The sequence below is a fragment of the Ammodytes marinus genome (assembly GCF_949987685.1).
Source record: "Ammodytes marinus genome assembly, chromosome: 2".
Lineage (NCBI taxonomy): Eukaryota > Metazoa > Chordata > Actinopteri > Uranoscopiformes > Ammodytidae > Ammodytes > Ammodytes marinus.
This window is the reverse complement of record NC_137231.1, coordinates 1,831,413-1,850,547: the sequence shown is the minus strand read 5'-3', so window position 1 is coordinate 1,850,547 and position 19,135 is coordinate 1,831,413.

The window sequence follows — 19,135 nt, the reverse complement described above, 5'->3', positions numbered from 1 at the left end:
TGTATCAGATCCAGATGTAAATACCTGGAAATGAAAGCTGAAATGTTGAGCTATTGTCTCATATTCATCTTTTGGTGTCAAACCCAAATGTTTCCAGTCTACAGCAAAAATAAAGGAATTGGCCTCACCGTTCCGATACTTTTGGAGGGGACTGTACATATGATGTGTTTTGTACTGTTATTTAAAACATGTCGAAAGGCATTAGGAAATGGCAAGGCATTAGGAAAACATTCTGTTTTATTCACATTTTACATAACGTCCCAACTTTTTCGGAATTGGGGTTGTATTTGTCTGTATGCGGGTCAAATTGACCCAAACATCTTATGAGGGACATACATGTGTGGTGGTAATTTAACAAGTGCTCTCAATGGTCTTTTTTTCTTTCACTAATACTTTGTAGAAAAAAATCCATGAAAAAGGCCATGAAGTTTCAGGTTGAAAAAATTAGTTCTAATTTTTCTTAATTCAAAACTTTAAACGGGTCAACATGCAGTTCTAACATTTAAAATATAACATACTTCTCTCTACAATATCTGTGCATGGCAACTGATTAAAGGTTAAGGCTGACATTGTTCTTAATACCTAATATGAAGGCCGTGGTTACAGTTTAAACAAAGCAAATTAATTGCAGTTCTAAGATGGGACACAAACAGTCATGTCCTCCACCTTACTCTTGATTGGCACTCATCATCGGATGAAATGATCAATGGCTGAACAGGGAGAACATCTCTATTGTCTTTGTGTTATTGGTTATTCAAGTAGAATATTTGAGAATGTTGTTCTGTTGTGTTGTTATGAACATATTGCTTAGCTAAACATAATAACGACTTTTGTTGTTGTCTGTCAACTTTAGTTAAATATCTATAATCATATTTTTTATACAGGTTAAGTTGTTGTCCACATAAGCAGTCCTGTCATTTTTCATAGTATGGATAGATTAGTAGAAGAAACATTACCCCCAAACTGTTAATGTTCTCACATTCACATAAATCTGTCATATATTTTGAATTCAAATAAATAACAGGCTGGCCCTGAATGACCTTCAACTTTCAGCTCCTCCCTAACCCTTCTCCCAGAAACTCTGAATGATACATGTCAAGTCCTTCACCATCACTCTAGACCTGACTGGGACATTTCAGCAGACAGTCCCAGGCTGAGGCTGCTGTCCAGTGGCTGGGGAGGGGAGCTGCCTCCCCTGGGTGCCCCCTTGTGCCCCACACACCATATGGTCTGGCCTGGCCATATAGATGGGTTAGCTGCTCCATGGACCACCTGAGGCAGCAGGAGCTCTCATAATCACTGGAGACAAGGGCCACTTGACACCAGGCTGACAGATGGTGCTCCGGCACTGCTGCCCTGTACCGCTGCTGTTTGTGTGTGTGTGTGTGTGTGTGTGTGTGTGTGTGTGTGTGTGTGTGTGTGTGTGTGTGTGTGTATGTGTGTGTGTGTGTGTGTGTGTGTGTGTTTAGATTCAGAGGCACAATAAGGGTGATGATGTGTCAGGGGTGGTTAAACATGATGGTGGCAGCCCATCTTCTTTTGTCTCTAGGGCAGCCGTAGCCTTAGGCTATGACTGCAGGCACATTTTATCACATATAAGGAGCAGAGCCTAAATAACAGATACGCATATGGCTGTCAATTTGAACAGGGCTGTACAGTGCGACAGTTTTGATCGCATTTGCTACTGAAATTGATCACGTGCGATGATGAATACAAGTCCATTCGCACTAGTGCTAGTTGATAATGAGGAGAGTCTTTGAAACACAGAGGAGAGATGCACAACACTGCTTAGAGGGCTCTACATTAATACTCCAAATGGGGGTAAATGTAGTCTTAGGCAAGTAAGTTATTGAGTCTACCCTTCACTTTGGCTGGTGAAAGATATGTGTCCTCGGGACCTGTGCTCGTGCAGCGATTCTACCGTATAAAAACTTCACACCAACGGTAATAACCGGAAGGAGACGGCACATTACCGCAGTTAAGTTAGCGCATGTGCAAACAGAACATTTCCTGTGTGCCTTCACATGTTAAGCCTGTTACTAGCCAAACGTGAGTTGACTTTTATTTTGAAGCCGGTAAGAACAGGAAGTTAGCGCTTCACAGACCTGCAGTGCTCTAGATAGAAAGGCAACTCATTCAGCTGCAGAGAAAAGTCAACAGTAGTCTAAAAACAAAGTTTGAAATAAGCCACTGAAGAACAACTTCCATCACATTCATAACGACCTATTTAATTGATCCTAAATTGTACCAATATGTATACTTATTTATTTAATAGGTTATGTTTAATGTTTTAAAGTTTGGTTTTAATTAACAGAAGGACATTTTCAATTTTTTTATTATTGTTATTAATATAATAATTTTATGTATATACAAAACATATATAGATATAGATTTTTATGGGGAAAAATAATTCTGAATCAGCAAAAAATTGCAATTGGCAGGTTAGATTCTTTTGTCTAAATTGCAATCAGTGCACCCCTATTCATTCTTCTACAATTATTACTGCACACACTAGGATATAATATTAATTGAGAATCTCAAATGAGACCAAGATGTAATTACAGTGAAATGCATGGGTTAAGGTTATGCAAGTTTTCGATCATACTTTGTGTGCTACCAAATTTATTTTTGTGCTACTGAATTTTTTTGCTTGTTAGCACCAGTGCTACAAAAATAAGCTTACAGCCCTGTTGAAGTTTACAGACAGCAGAGTAACACTAAAACTCTGATATTTCCATAAAACACTTATATTTCTATAAAAACAATATTTCAATTTTTTCGTATTAAAGGTGCAGTGTGTAATATCTGAATATTTAGTTGCATCTAGGGGTGAAAGTTCAAGAAAGCAATGCTCCCTGGGTAATCCCTCCTTTTCCAATAATAACAGAAGCAACAGTGGCCTTCAAGGACGAGAAGCTAGTTACTAAAGATGGCATCATCCACCACTGTCTCAACTCTGTCCAAAATATCAAGTGTTGAGGTGGATTAGGCAAGGCAAGGCAAGTTTATTTCTAAAGGTGCGGCCACACTACACGCGTACAGACGCATATACAATAGGCAATTTTTCCATAGAGAACCATTGGTTAACGCGCGTAGATGGCGCGTAGATGCGTTACACGTGCTAAAGCAACACTTTAGGCGCGTTTGCCGCATTTGAGCCGCGTATATACACACCTAACGCGCCTACGCACGACGATTAGCCGCGTTGGCCAATCAGTATTGAGCTTGACCCAACGTCACATACATTGGCACGGAAGGAGAACAGTGTACAGAGTCTGATAAACACAGAGGAGGAAAATGTATTGCGGGCGGCCGGTGCTGTATGACAGCCGCTCGGGAATAGAAGACGTGGGGAAAATAAACCAGGAGAATGGACTTCCTGGTTAATTGAGTGAATAGCTGTATCCCATTACTGCTAAGGACGCGGTCTATGAAGGCTATAGCCTGTGAAGGCCGATTCTAAGGCCGAACGAGTGTTGTTAAACGAGACGGTCTCCGTTTACGAGCATTTCCGGTTTGCGTAGCAAGCCGTTACCTTGCGTGACGACTCGCCGCTCCTGTGCTGCCTAGCAACCCTGATTGCTGCCAACGGAAACAGCCTTGTCAACAGAGGAAAAAATAAAAAGAAGTTGCCTACCAGACGAAAAGAAAAAAAGTACAAGAAAAAAAGAAAGGAAGATAAAAATTAAGAAGATGGAGCAACACGTTGCCGTTTTGTTATTTTTATTTTATTTTATGCCATCTCTGAAAAAAACGCAATGAATCTTGGGATATGTTAGGCCGCGAAGGATCCATCTGTTGCAGCCTTCAAAACCGTGAAACGAAGGCTGCATTTCTCGGCCGCATATGAAGGAGCCTTGCAAATCGTTGCAAATGGAACAAGCCTTTGCACGCCGCTATGACGCAATCGGTCTTCAAATGCAGCCTACGTAGGTGGCGACCCCTGAATTGAGATCCAGCTAGAATGTGCAGCTGTGCTTTAGCCCAGTGGTTCTCAACCGGTGGGGCGCGCCCCCCCGGGGGCGGACACTCTACCGGGGGGCGCGAGGGGGATTTAAAAGAAAATAAAAAAATAAATTAAGATTTTTTTTTTTTTGTAATTTCAATTTTTTTCCTGATATGTATCCTAGTTCAGAGATGATATGTATTTTTTTTTCTTTCTTAACTTTTTTTGATAAGTAGTTGCCAAGTTCATCACACAAACACTCCAATCCACTGATATGAGATCAGTTTGCAATTTTCAAGTACTGAATTAATGGTAGGACTGTGGCCACTAGAACTGGTCTCTGGTCAGCAAAGGTCTTGAAAACAGCATAAGTGTGCTTGTGACATGCGTGCCACCCATGCATGTGTATGGGCACGTGTCCCAGCAGATTTTTGAAATCTGAATAAAAAAATTTAAGTTTGTAGTTAGCGAGTGTAACATGTTCTTAGGGCAGAATTTCATAAATAAAGGTTTATTTTTTTAGCAAGATATTTGGTCAAAAGCTAGTTGTCATCCGTCCCTCTGTCCAGTTGTTAGGCATCTGGCTGCTAGCAAGTTATGTTGTTTTGCTAATTTTACTATTCATCTGAACTGAAATAAATATTGACTTTTTCCTTTATTATCTTCGCCAGAATGCACCAGAATGCTTAGATTACATGTTAAAAACACAAAAAAATCTTCTGGGGGGGAAAACTAAACCCCAGACCCCCCTTCAGGGGTTTAGTTTCCTGACAAACATTACAATGGATACTAACATGATTTGGGCATTTGGGATTATAAATCATCTTTGAATTGGTTGTAAAGCATATCACATGCTATTCATTCAGGGGTGCGATGGCCACCCCACTCTAGCTCTGTGGCCCACCTTGGCCACCCCCAGTCAAAATTTCCTGGAATTGCCACTGAGACACACACAACTCCGTGTTCAGGCTGCACAGCACATTAATCGCAGGTAGCATTTTGAGCTAAATCTGGCCACTTTCCAAATCCAAGACTCAATAGTTGAAACATTCTCTGAACTGGGTTGTCAGACAGCAGTGTTTCCCATTAATCATAGACTTTGTTTTGTGAAGCTTTTTCATAACAGGTATCCCTATTGTAGAATTTATTCTGTGTATGTTCTATTTAGGCTACTATTTTCTTCTCTTCTAAGGAGATTTAAAAAAAAAACATTTCCTCAGTGTCTCATTGATACAATCTCATAATTAGCTTTTAAAGTGCACCAGAATTTAACGTTAAAATATAAGAAATCTATCTATCTATTTTTATATTATTTTTACATGAAAAGGTTGGGTGGTACTCCCTTAAAGAGAGACGTGATGCACATTGGCATATTTTTATTTACAAAGCCTTGACCGGGAAGCTTCCTCGTTATTTAACAGAAATGTTGCAAATTCCAGATGGGCTTTATCAGACCCGCTCCACTGACATGCTTATGCTTTATGTCCCACAAGCCCGGTCTGAGCTGGGAAAGACAGCTTTTAGCTTCAGTGCCCCCGACTCCTGGAACAACTTACAGCAACAAATTAAACTAAATACCTTCATATCCTTTAATCAATTTAAACAAACTATCTTAAATCTGCCAAACTCTACATGTAACTGTTTTAATTAGGCTATATTGTACTTTCACCCATTTAATTTAATTTTAATTGCTGCCACTCTTCACCACTATGTAAATGTTTCAATAGTTTTTTTGTTTTTTCTTCTCTTCACCTGTTGTTGTGTATTTGATGTATTTGCATTGAATATTGTGTATGCATTGTTGTTTTTCCTTGGAATTTGTTTGAACTCGACACCATTGAAAATGAGGGTCACCCCTCAATTGGTCTCTCGAGGATAAATAAAAGTTAAATAAAAATGAAATGAAAATTTAAAGTTAAAGCCTGCGGCTTGCAGGCGCCCCCTGTTATTCAAATCTCGTTTGAGAGATAACTTAAAGGATTACTTCACCGATACAGAACCTGCTTTCTATCATTATAAAATGGCTATTATAATATAAGGAAAGAGGTTTGTCTTGACTCAGTCTTCCCTTGGCCCAGCTGTCCTGATATTCCACACCCCACACACTCCAATGGATGACGTATTTTGCGTCATCCATTGGAAACGTGGTTTGCGTGCCAGAGGGCCCGAGGACTACAGGCCTTTAGTTCCGCACATTTTTATGCCCACCAATAAGGAATGAGGGGGGCGGGAGCTCACGGACGAGATGTAAACACAACGTCCGCCATGTTTCTCCCCCGCTTAGAGAAGCCGACTCCCGAGAAACTCCGACCATGATGGCACAAGGACATTTTCCATTTGTAACGCCTGAAGGGGATTTTTAATGTTAACTGCAGTGAACGGACATTCGTGTCTAGCTGTATAAACCGGATTACAGCGAGGAAGAGAGGTGTTAGTCGTAAGGAGGAAGAGGAGAAGCTAGCTGTAACTACACTAGCAGCTGCTCCAGCCGCTGTGCCTGGTGTGTTCCCTGCGTTCACTGTTAGGCCTTTCACACCGCCGCAAAATCGGAGCTAGTTCTGGGCTTGTTCGGAGTTAGAGCCAGTGTTTTGGTTTCACACCGCCAGAGAGCCTGCTCCGGGCCGTAAAAACCGGGGGAACTCATACCCCAGGATTGAGCAGGGTTTGATAAGAACTGCTTGCGCGAACGGTTGGGGGAGGGATTATCCTGACCAACCAGAGCAACTCAAACCTCATGCCCGCCATATTTAAAAACACCGCAACTACGAGACGTAAACATAACATAATTACCGAACGTAGCGATCAAATTGACCGGCGAGAATACGCTGTATGGGTCCTGTTTGCTTAAGAAAGCAAAGCGAGAGCCAACAAGTGTAAAAATAAGACGTATTCGCCGCTGTTGTTGTGCTTAAAGCTAGCGGTAGCTTTAGCGTTAGCCACAAGAGCAGCGGCGTCGGGTGACGTACACACACGTTTACAGTGACGTCATGACGTTGCTCTCTTGCCGGCTCCATGGCTGTCTCCGGTCGATGTGAAACCAACCGGTTCATAACTGGGATAAGGCTGTAACCAGTTTTGAACTGACCCCAACACCAGCCTGGAACTGACTCTTGGTTCATTTTGGTGTGAAAGGCCTATGTTAGAAACGTCACCGTAGCTTTGCAGCAATTATGGACAGAGGGACCCTGCATACATATTTCAGTATTGAGACGGTGAACTGGATGCGCCAGCCACAGGCCGCGGGGAGAGACGGACGTCAACCACAACACAGTAAGTTTTTATTTTTACTCATTCTCCGCCACACATCTTGCATTTGCGCCTGCCTTTCTTTTTTCCCCTGGCGCTTGTGTTAGCAGATCAGAGCAGCTACACAGCGCTTCATTAATGGGAATTATCAGAGAAAAACTCATGTAACAGGCTGGTAAAAGCAGCGCTGCAGCAGTGAGACACTGACTGTGTGTGTGTGTGTGTGTGTGTGTGTGTGGGGGGGGGGGGGGGGGAATGCGAGCTAGATACACTGCACATACGTAGGATGTGACCCGGGCGTAAACACAGCACAAGTGTTATATCTTATTATTAAAGTTTTGAATCATGTTCTAAAATGTCTTATTGGCACTACGTTTTCCTGTGGTTGGTAACATGGGCAGCAAAGCCAACGTGAAGTAACCTTGCAGTTCTTTTTCATGTATGCGAGCTACTGCAGGCTAAAATGAGCTTGTCTTACTAATGTTTTGCCCAATGTTTTATAGACAATATCGCCGATTCATGCAGTTTCCTGGCGTGAATCATGCAAAGAGAGAGACCCAGCACCTGACCATGCACGTGATGAGCAGTACCGTGGCTATCAAGAAACAAGATCGAGCAGCTGTGACCAGAACCAACACACTACACATTTTACTTTTATAAATAGTTGTTCATATTTTTGCGATTAAAACTTTGAACTCAAGTTGGTTGATGTGGTTTGTCTACTAACCAGAATGCTGTTCAACTGGAGTACTATTAGAGAAATACAAATTTCTACTGGGGAAAAAGGTTGAGAACAATCTTCAGATGCTGAGCTACTGTATTCAATAAATAAGCAAATGTTTTTTTATGCTATCAATATAGAAATGTGACCTGAAGTACTTCATTTTAATATATTCTGGCTAGCTTTGGAAGTAACACTTATAGCTTAGTTATTTTTCTGGTTTATCTGTGTTTTTTCCTGTGATCCTGTCAGTATGATGAACCTACCTTGCATCCTTGTGATTTTATAACATTTACCTCATAGATTGTAGATTAAAAACAATATGACATACAGTAATCTGTGCATCAAAATCAGTTACTATTGTTCAGCCTCCAACCAACAAGTCTGTGGTGAACATGGGTGTAGACCTTATAGGTCCATGGTGTAGACAGGAGCCCAAGGTAAGGTACAACAACATAAGATATTTTATTGTTTACAAAGCTAAATCTTGTGGCAAATCAATGCTATAGAAACCAGGTAACACACAATGAGACAATTCTTAAAAGTAAAATGTCCAATATACGAACATGATAAAGATAAGATATAAAGGATGAGCTATGAACAAAACATTTTACAATAGGTCTAGAGGTGTGAGGACATAGTATTAGTATTGCTGCTGAATTTGATGTAGGGGGCTGTTATCCTCTCTGTGAAGCTCACTGCAGCCTCTTTGATGTGGGCACTGGTTGCAGTTGAGTGGGAGACAGCCATTGATCAACTTTAAACCCCACTATCAAAGCTGACATGGAGGGTGTAGACATCGGATTCTGAAAGTTCACCATAAAATACAACAGTTAGGACCATAAGTGAAACATAGCGGATGAAAACTTTTTTCTTTAGTTGCTTTACAAACACACAAACGGTTGTTACATTAGTTTGTTTCTGAAACAGTTTAGCAACCCCCCCCCCCCCCGCCCCCCCTGACAGCAGCTATAATTGCATACTGTGTGAACAGAAATGTATAGGTTGAAAGTCTTACCTGTACGCGAGTGCGTTCTGCAGGAGGTGGTGCATTAGTAGCTCTGTAGGACAGGGTCCCGGTCCGCATACGTCCCTCCCGTCCAGAGTTTCCTCTTCTTGCCCAGCATATTTAGTTTCAGAGACCTCCGGTTTGAAGCTAGGCTAGTTTTGTTTGTCTGTGGGTCTAGCTGCAGGCATTTGAAAAACTATCTTGAAACTAGCAAACTTAGCCGAGTGCGCGTTTCCTTCACTCCATTTTACAGTGAAACCGGAAACTCCTACTTAGAAAATATCATTCATTCATTCATTGTGGAATCTAAATAGTGTCTGTATTTGTCGAGGTATCGCGCACAACTGTATTTGGAAGTTGTTGTTTACCAACTCTCATCAGAGTCAGACGAGACCTGGACGAGACGAGACTACAAGGGAAATGTGGGCGGGGCCTATGAGGACTGCGAGCGCAGTGCATTGTGGTAGTAGTAGGATTTCTGACTTTAGAGCTAGAGACAGCCAGAGAGACCATAAAAACACTCCTTTTCTCAGGCTAGGATGAACCGATTTCTAAAATTTTTGCACATTTATACTATATAGGAGCATAGAGTTCAATACACCTTCATGTTTCTATCGGGGGAATAATCCTTTAAGGCCTTTTCAGACGGGAGGAGACGTTCTGTCTGTCCAGTTACTACTCTGTACTTTTGAAATGGTTCCGGTGCTTAAACGGTACTTGAAACGGTACTTTAAAGCCTCAAAATGCACACACTTTGTCAAAAAATAATGCTAGATCGCAGAGTTCTAGTTACCCCAGTACAGGAGGTTCCGGTACCAGCTCTCCGTTTAAAGGGTCCGATTCCTATCACCTGAGAGTCTTACTCGTTCAAGGATAAACTAGGGCTGTGTCTGAAATCGCGCACTTCTGTACTTACACTTACTTTTTTGAGTGCACTTTGCGCAAAAACGGAGAGTGTGCCAAAATGCAGTGCACTGTAAGTTCCTCGGTCGTGCACTCAAAACGGTCTAAAACTTGAGTGTGGAGCGATGGACACTTTCCACACTCAACGGCCGCCATCTTGCCTACGTAGCGGAGAGGACGGAACATTAAAATCAAAATAGAGGAGCTTGAAGCAACTGTGGAGACGGACGCGCTCTACAAAAGTTAAATTACACATTTGTTTAGTTTTTCCGTACAACTACACTGTTTTAGACTGTATCCGACCGTTTAAAAAAAAATACCACCGAAGAAGAACCTTCAAAATACAAAGTCATTTCCGGTAGGTGCGCGACGGCAGTTTGGACAGTGCACTGTAGAAATGAGAGCACTGCGTCTATAAGTAAGTGTACTGTAGGGATAATAAAGTGCACTCAATGTAAGTGCACTTACGTGAGTGCGCGATTTCAGACACAGCCTAGGAATAATTAAACTGGTGGCGAGGAGACACGCCTAGCTTTCTAACTGCCTTCGTCCTGATGTCTACCCTGCTTACACTGGCCCAGCAGTAGGACCGAATAGCCCTCGGGTCTTACTACCACACCAGTCGCATCAGTTAACGGCAGCTCTCCTCTAAATGATCCAGGCTCTTGGTATGGTCGCTAGGATAGGGTTTTAATGGCCAGGACAGCAGGCCATAAGGGTATGTTTAGTTTAAAGGGCTAGAAGTAACCTATAAGAACCTTTTGTAGATGTAAGAACCCACTTCACCTAGTAAATTACAACCTTAGAAAAGATAATGATCCAAGGTCCACAACGTGTTAAAAGAAGATTAAATGCTTTATTGCTATTAAAGGCAGGCATACAGCTCAATTCAGATTCAAAATTATTACTTACATTGGCTGGCTATTCTCACAACGGTCCCTACTCTATCGTCTAATATCTAACCTTATGCAGCAGAGCTGAAGCGGGGAATATTGGTATCCGGTTGGGTTGTGGAGAGGCAGAGGGAAAGTCACTTGGTCTAGCAACTTCTCCTTCACCGTTGTCTGGGAACTGCACGGAGATCCTCACAAACTTTGTACAAAGTCTCAGAAAGTTCTCCTACAGGAGAGGAGAGGGGAGCTTAGTCAGACTCAGCCTTCCAAACCTCCTAGCCGTCCGGTCTTGATTCACTCAGTCCAACAGTGTGAGCGTTGAAACAAAGAGTTCTCCTAATTGTCCCTTCAGCTGGTTGGAAGTGGTTAAGCGCTCTTCTTGTCGGCCCTCTGTGATTCAGCTGATGAAGGGTGTTGAGTTCTCTAAGTCTTGCGATGTCTTTGCTGCGCAGTTTCTCTATCTCGTCCAGAGACTTAAGTTATTTTCAGAGACTTAGTCCTTTACTTCGTCCGTAGCTTGCTTCTCCGGGGTGGTCGGTCCTAGGTCTGCTTGCTTCCGTCCGCGAGGTCCGACGAGGCTTAATTGACTCTTTCTCCGCAAAACCTTGCCTTATATCTCTCACAATTTTATAATGAATAACTGTTGCTAGCCTACCCCTTCCCCTCTCTCTCTCCCCGCCTGCTTTTGCTGAGATGCAATATTTGGTTACCTACTTCTCTTATGGCAACAACAATAACTTTCTACTTAGATTCTTATCTTGACACCTGCCTATACAGGATGCTGCCAGCTTCCTGTGCCGCATCCTGTCACTCCAACTCTTGACAGCACTTCTCTGACTATACTTCTAACATTATAACACATCATAGTACCTCTAAATCATACGTACTTTAAATCATATTATTCATTAATACATCAATCAACCATTTCATGGTAATAGCATGATTATATAGTACCTTTAGCATTATTATGGCTTTCTTCCAGAGGTGGTGAGGAGCAGTTAGGGATCCAAAGAGGCCTACTGGTAAGAAAGCATTATTATGGCTTTATACCAGAGGTGGTGAGGAGCAGTTAGGGATTCAGATTACTTGACACCTTTTATATCCAGTGCCAAATTGAACACAATTAACTTTAACAATATAAATACAAGTAACTTACAAATAAACTATTTTAAAATGTAAATAAAATAAAATTCACACAATTTACATAGTATCTAATACAACAATACTGTTTCAAACAATATAATAATGGAGATTAATGTGGAGAATACTAGGTAATATAATCTCCATTTTAAAACTTTAGCTAAAAGTAATCATTTTTATAAGAAAGAGTCCTAATGACCTGGGGCCGGTTTCCCGATAACGTCCTCTCTTAGCGAGCTACGAAGACTCCTACGTTATGACTTACCAAAGTTGTTTACCTCTGTAGTCGTGGTTCCCGAACGGTCTCTTAGGAGAAACACTCCATACGTCGTACGTACACTGCTGAAATCGATTGCTCAGAGTTCGATTTTCCATGTCCTGCTTATTTCATGCGAAGCTGCATGACAAGTCTTTGCGAATAAAAGATTACTAGAAATCCTTCTAAGCCGAAACATTTATTTAACACCTCTTGCTTTATAATCTCAGTATCTTTAAGAACAATAATCACGTTTCGTGGTGGGTCAGTAAGGAAACTGAAAGTAGAATATCGCCAATGGCCTATATCAATAAAAACAGACGGCCCAAACAGCGTCCAAATGAGCTAAAATCCTAAATACAATAAACAGTAACATGGCACACTTATTTTAAGGTAAGCTTTAATTGATTATTAATTAATTTTTTCACACGTTTACATGTTTTGAGGCGGAGAATCCGACGCACACTGCGGAGCTGTCAGCTGAGCCGGCTCAGCTGACAGCTCCGCAGTGTGTGGAACACAGTGCGATGGTTCTAGTGTTAACCTTGGTCGAACGTATTACCATAGCCTATAGGCCTACTGATTTAAAAAAGGTAGCCTAGGCTATAGAAAAATATAGAAACAGCGGAGGAGATTAAGATTGTTTCCAGCAATTATTTTCTTCATGAATGACTTGTGGCAGTTCCATGCGCAACAGGGATGTCACTCGTGTCCGTTTTACGCATGGTGCTTACGGAAGGAAATGTGGGGGTCTGTGGTCTGTAGTAGCCAAGCCTATCTCTGGCGATGCCACAGCGATCGCAGGGACTTCACTTGTCATTAAACTTATAAATCTGACTGTATTTCATATCAAAGGGACACAGCGATGACTGTATTAAATATCAAACTGATAAAAACGATCCGACTGTAGACTGTAGTGTATCACGTATAAAGTAGCCTATTTTCATATTGACGGACATCGCATCCAATCAGTTAATGCTGATTGTCAAGTCAGTTAGATGACTATGTAGGCTACTTATAGTTTGAACACTTTGTGAATCAGAGTGAATGGTATTCTGCTAACATATATAGCTTACTTTAAATGTGAAATGTACGCTATACAGTTATCGTTTTTAACAGTTTGTTATTTAATACAGTCATCGCTGTGTCCGTTTGATATGAAATACAGTCAGATTTATTAGTTAAATGACACAAATGAGAGCTGAAACATCCCTACGGTAGAGCTAAGAAGGCTCTGCGGGCGCTCCAGACCAACCTTACCAACGTAGGACGTACGAAAGAGATTCGTAGCAAAGAACGTTTCGGGAAACAGGCGAAATGTTAAGTAGAAACTCTACGTAGGGGTTACGAATGACGTAGCGTTAAGAAGGCTCTACGAAGGCTTTGGGAAACCGGCCCCTGAACAATACATCACCTTAAATATTAAAATAGATACACATATAAAACGGGCATATAAAAGGAAATGCAGTATTGGATTTGCAGTACTTCAAAGGAATAAGTACACCCAATGAGAACCACAGATTAAAAAAAACAGTCAAGGAAGAGTGTGTGCCTTTTGGAATATTAACTGTGCTCATTTGAATTTAACTTGAAAGATCAGCTCAGTCCTCTCTCTCCTCTGCCCTTGCCCATGGCGGTTAACCCAGCATCTCTTTTCTGATATTGAAGTCCGGGCACTGTGTGTGAGCGGACCCACATTCTCCTAAAGCAGAAGTAAGCGATATAGTTTTGTTCATATACGTGGTAAATAGCTCTTTATTCATACAGCAACGATTTATACAGAAGAGAGAACGCTACAAAGAGGTGGGTCACTCTGTCTATGAACGTGGTCCACTTTAGGGGTGTCTGAAATCATTGGAAAATGATATATTACCAATTAGAAGGGATATACTGTGTGTGTATATACAGTCCCCTCCATAAGTATCGGAACAGTGAGGCCAATTCCCTTATTTTTGCTGTAGACTGGAAACATTTGGGTTTGACACCAAAAGATGAATATGAGACAATAGCTCAACATTTCAGCTTTCATTTCCAGGTATTCACATCTGGATCCGATACACAACTGAGAAGAAAGCATTATTTGTAAAAGAACACCACATTTTAGGCGAGCAGAAGTATTGGAACAGATAGACTTTAAATAAATTAAAGTGAATAAAACGTGCTATTTTGTCGCAAAACCTTTGCTTGCAATAACCGCATCAAGCCTGTGACCCATTGACATCACAACACTTTTGCATTCTTCTTTTGTGATGCTTTTACAGGCTTTCACCGCAGCCTCATTCCGTTGCTGTTTGTGTTAGGGGGTTACTCTCTTAAGTCTCCTCTTTAGCAGGTAAAATGCATGCTGTATAGCGTTTAAGTCTGGAGATTGACTTGGCCAGTCTAAAACCTTCCACTTCTTGCCCCTGATTAACTCCTTTGTTGTGTTTTGGGTCATTATCTTGCTGCATGATGAAGGATCTTCCAATCAGTTTGGTTGCATCTTTCCTTAAATTGTCAGACAAAATGTTTCTGTAAACATCTGAGTTCATTTTGCTGTTGCCATCATGTGTTACATCATCAATGAAGAATAATGAGCCCGTCCCAGAAGAAGCCATGCAAGCCCAAGCCATGACATTGCTTACACCGTGTTTCACAGATGAGCCTGTATATGTTTGGGATCATGAGTAGATCCTTTCTTTCTCCAAACTTTAGCCTTTCCATCACCTTGGTAAAGGTTCATCTTGACAACAACACAGTAACACATGATGGCAACAGCAAAATGAACTTAAAAATCTACAGAAACATTCGGTCTGACAATTTAAAGAAAGATGCAACCAAACTGATTGGAAGATGCTCCATCATGCAGCAAGATAATGATCCAGGAAAACTGCAAAAACAACAAAGGAGTTCATCAGGGGCAAGAAATGGAAGGTTTTAGACTGGCCAAGTCAATCTCCAGACTTAAACGCTATACAGCATGCATTTTACCTGCTAAAGAGGAGACCGAATGGAGTAACCCCCCAAAACAAACAGCAACTGAATGAGGCTGCGGTGAAAGCCTGGAAAAGGATCACAAAAGAAGAATGGAAACGTTTTGTGATGTCAATGGGTCACAGGCTTGATTTCAGTTATTGCAAGCAAAGTATTTGCGACAAAATATTACGGTTTATTCACTTTAATTTATTTAAAGTCTATCTGTTCCAATACTTTTGCTTGCCTAAAAATGTTGTTCTTTTTCAAAAAATTATATCTTCTCAGTTGTGTATCAGATCCAGATGTGAATACCTGGAAATGAAAGCTGAAATGTTGAGCTATTGTCTCATATTAATCTTTTGGTGTCAAACCCAAATGTTTCCAGTCTACAGTAAAAATAAAGGAATTGGCCTCACTGTTCCGATACTTATGGAGGGGACTGTATATTAGGGCTGTCAAACGATTAAAAATCGTTATCAGATTCATCAAAGGATGCTTGGATTAATCACGATTAATTCTACCATTCGAAGTATGCTCTAAAAATTCCCATTTCTCTGTATATTGTTGTAGGAATAGGAAGATAAATGACAGAAGTTAGATGTAAACATTTAAATTTAGTTTTATTCATTGAAAATCCAAATGATGGTGTAAATCTTGAAAATAAATTATAATCAACTAAAACATATGCTACCACACCATACTTCAATTTGGCTGTCTCTTTGCTATGTCTTTGAGCAAATACTGTATAGGCTATAGGCAGACATTTGTGTCCTCCCTTGTTCTGAACGGAGAAAACAATGTTTCTCCTCCTGTTATATATATATATATATATATATATATACAGTGCTGTGAAAAAGTATTTGCCCCCTTCCCGATTTCTTACATTTTTTCATATTTGTCACACTTAAATGTTTCAGATCATCAAACAAATTTAAATTGTTTTCAAAGATAACCTGAGTAAATATCAAATGCAGTTTTTAAATGATGATTTAATTTATTAAGTGTAAAAATCTATTCAACCGTACCTGGCCCTGTGTGAAAAAGTAATTGCCCCCCTTTAATAAATCAATCGATTCACCACATATTTTGGAATGTTGAGTTCAATTTAATGACAACACCCAGGCCTGATTACTGCCAGACCTGTGTAATCTAGAAATCACTTAAATAGAACCTGTCTGACACAGTGAAGTTGACTACAAGATCTCAAAAAGCAGCACATGATGCCACTATCAAAAGAAATTCAAGAACAGATGAGAAACAAAGTCATTGTTGTCTGTAAGTCTAGAAAGGATTACAATGCCATTATAAGGCTTTGGGACTCCAGCGAACCACAGTGAGAGCCACAATTTACGAATGGAGAAAACTTGGAACAGTGGTGAATCTTCCCGGGAGTGACCGGCCTTCCAAAAAAACTCCAAGAGCTCATCAACGACTCACCCAGGAGCTAAGAAAAGAACCCAGACTAACATCTAAAGAACACCAGGCCTCACTTGCCTCAGTTAACATCAGTGTTCATGATTCCACCATAAGAAAGACACTTGGCAAAAATGGGATCCATGAGAGAGTTCCAAGGAGAAAGCTTCTGCTGACCAAAAAGAACACAAAGGCTTGTCTCACATTTGTCAAACCACATCTTGATGATCCCCAAGACCTTTGGGAAAATATTCTATGGACTGATGAGTCAAAAGTGGAACTTTTTGGAAGGCCTGGTTCCTGTTAAATCTGGTGTAAGGCTAACACAGCATTCCACCATAAGAACATCATACCAACAGTCAAACATGGTGGTTGTGGTGTGATGGTCTGGGGCTGCTTTGCTGCTTCAGGACCTGGACAACTTGCCATAATTGATGGAACTATGAATTCTGCTCTCTATCAGAACATCCTGAAGGAGAATGTCCGGCCATCAGTTCGTCACCTCAAGCTCAAGAGAACTTGGGTGATGCAGCAGGACAATGATCCCAAACACACCAGCAAGTCCACCTCTGAATGGCTCAGAAAAAACAAAATAAAATGTTTGGAGTGGCTTAGTCAAAGTCTGGAATTAAAACCGATTGAGATGCTGTGGCGTGACCTCAAACAGGCAGTTCATGCTTGAAGACCCTCCAATGTGGCAGAATTGAAATAATTCTGCAAAGAAGAGTGGGACAAAATTTCACCAGAGCGATGTAAAAGACTCATTGCCAGTGATCACAAACATTTGGTTGCAGTTGTTGCGGCCAAGGGTGGCACAACCAGTTATTAGGTTTAGGGGGCAAATACTTTTTCACATGGGTGTAATAGGTTCTGGTTAACTATTTACATTCAATAAAAATAATAGAAATTCAAAAGCTGTATTCTGATTTCAATAGAGTTGCCTTTTTCTTAAATTATAAATGTTTTAATGATCTGAAACAAATAAGTATGACAAACAAGCAAAAACAGAAGAATTTAGGAAGGGGGCAAATACTTTTTCACAGCACTGTATATATATATATATATATATATATATATATATATATATATATATATATATATATATATATTATACTGTATATATACTGTTTTTATACCACTTTTTGGGGGGATACATATTTTTTCATATTTGTTGGGGGGGATACATCCACTGCATCCCCCCAAAAAACTAGGCCCAAACTACAGCAAGTACAGTCGTGGCCAAAAGTTTTGAGAATGACACAAATATTACATTTTCACAGGGTCTGCTGCTTTAGGGTTTTTAGGAGTTTTTGTTAGATGTGTCTATGGTATACTGAAATATAATTTCAAGCATTTCATAATTATCAAAAGCTTTTATTGACAATTACACTGAGTTCATGCAACAAGTCAATATTTGCAGTGTTGACCCTTCTTTTTCAAGACCTCTGCAATTCTCCCTGGCATGCTGTCAATCAACTTCTGGAACAAATCCTGATTGATGGCAGTCCATTCTTGCATAATCAATGCTTTGAGTTTGTCAGAATTTGTGGGTTCTTGTTTGTCCACCCGCCTCTTGAGGATTGACCACAAGTTCTCAATGGGATTAAGATCTGGGGAGTTTCCTGGCCATGGACCCAAAATCTTTATGTTTTGTTCCCCTAGCCATTTAGTTATTACTTTTGCTTCATGGCAAGGTGCTCCATCATGCTGAAAAAGGCATTGTTCATCACCAAACTGCTCTTGGATGGTTGGGAGAAGTTGCTCTCGGAGGACGTTCTGGTACCATTCTTTATTCATGGATGTGTTTTAGGCAAGATTGTGAGCGAGCCCACTCCCTTGACTGAGAAGCAACCCCACACATGAATGGTCTCAGGATGCTTCACTGTTGGCACGAGACAGGACTGATGGTAGCGCTCACCTCGTCTTCTCCGAACAAGCTTTTTTCCAGATGCCCCAAACAATCGGAAAGGGGATTCATCAGAGAAAATGACTTAACCCCAGTCCTCAGCAGTCCAATCCCTGTACCTTTTGCTTCTTTGCGTGTGGCTTCTTTGCTGCCCTTCTTGACACCAGGCCTTCCTCCAAAAGTCTTCACCTCACTGTGCGTGCAGATGCACTCACACCTGCCTGCTTCCATTCCTGAGCAAGCTCTCCACCCCCCCCCCAAAAAAAAATATCAAAATCCCTGTGTTTTGAAAGATCTTTTCATTATTTTACACATTTTAAACATATTTTTGAAACATTCTAAACATCTTTGTGCGTTTTTAAACACATTTCTTTAAACATTTTAACATCTTTATCGAAGTATGTTTTTGTTTTGCTTTTTTTAAATACATTTGAACATCTTTATCCAGTGGTTTAATCCTGCTTCCTTTAAGCATGGATAGTAGTGACTGAGTGTGCAATGGAGTGAGAGAGATAGGCAGAAAGACTTGCCCAAATTATTGACTATTGTTAAATGTCATTCACCCTAGTCGCTAGTGCCTCCAATGTCCTGCTGGGTGAAACTAGTAGCCAACAGAGATCCTGACCCTCTTAGGGGGGTCCTGGGGTATGCCCCCCCGGGAGATTTGTTTTTACCTTTTTAAAGTGAAATGCATGAATCTGGTGCACTTTGAGAGGAAAATTAAGAGGCTAAATCTGAGGAATTTTG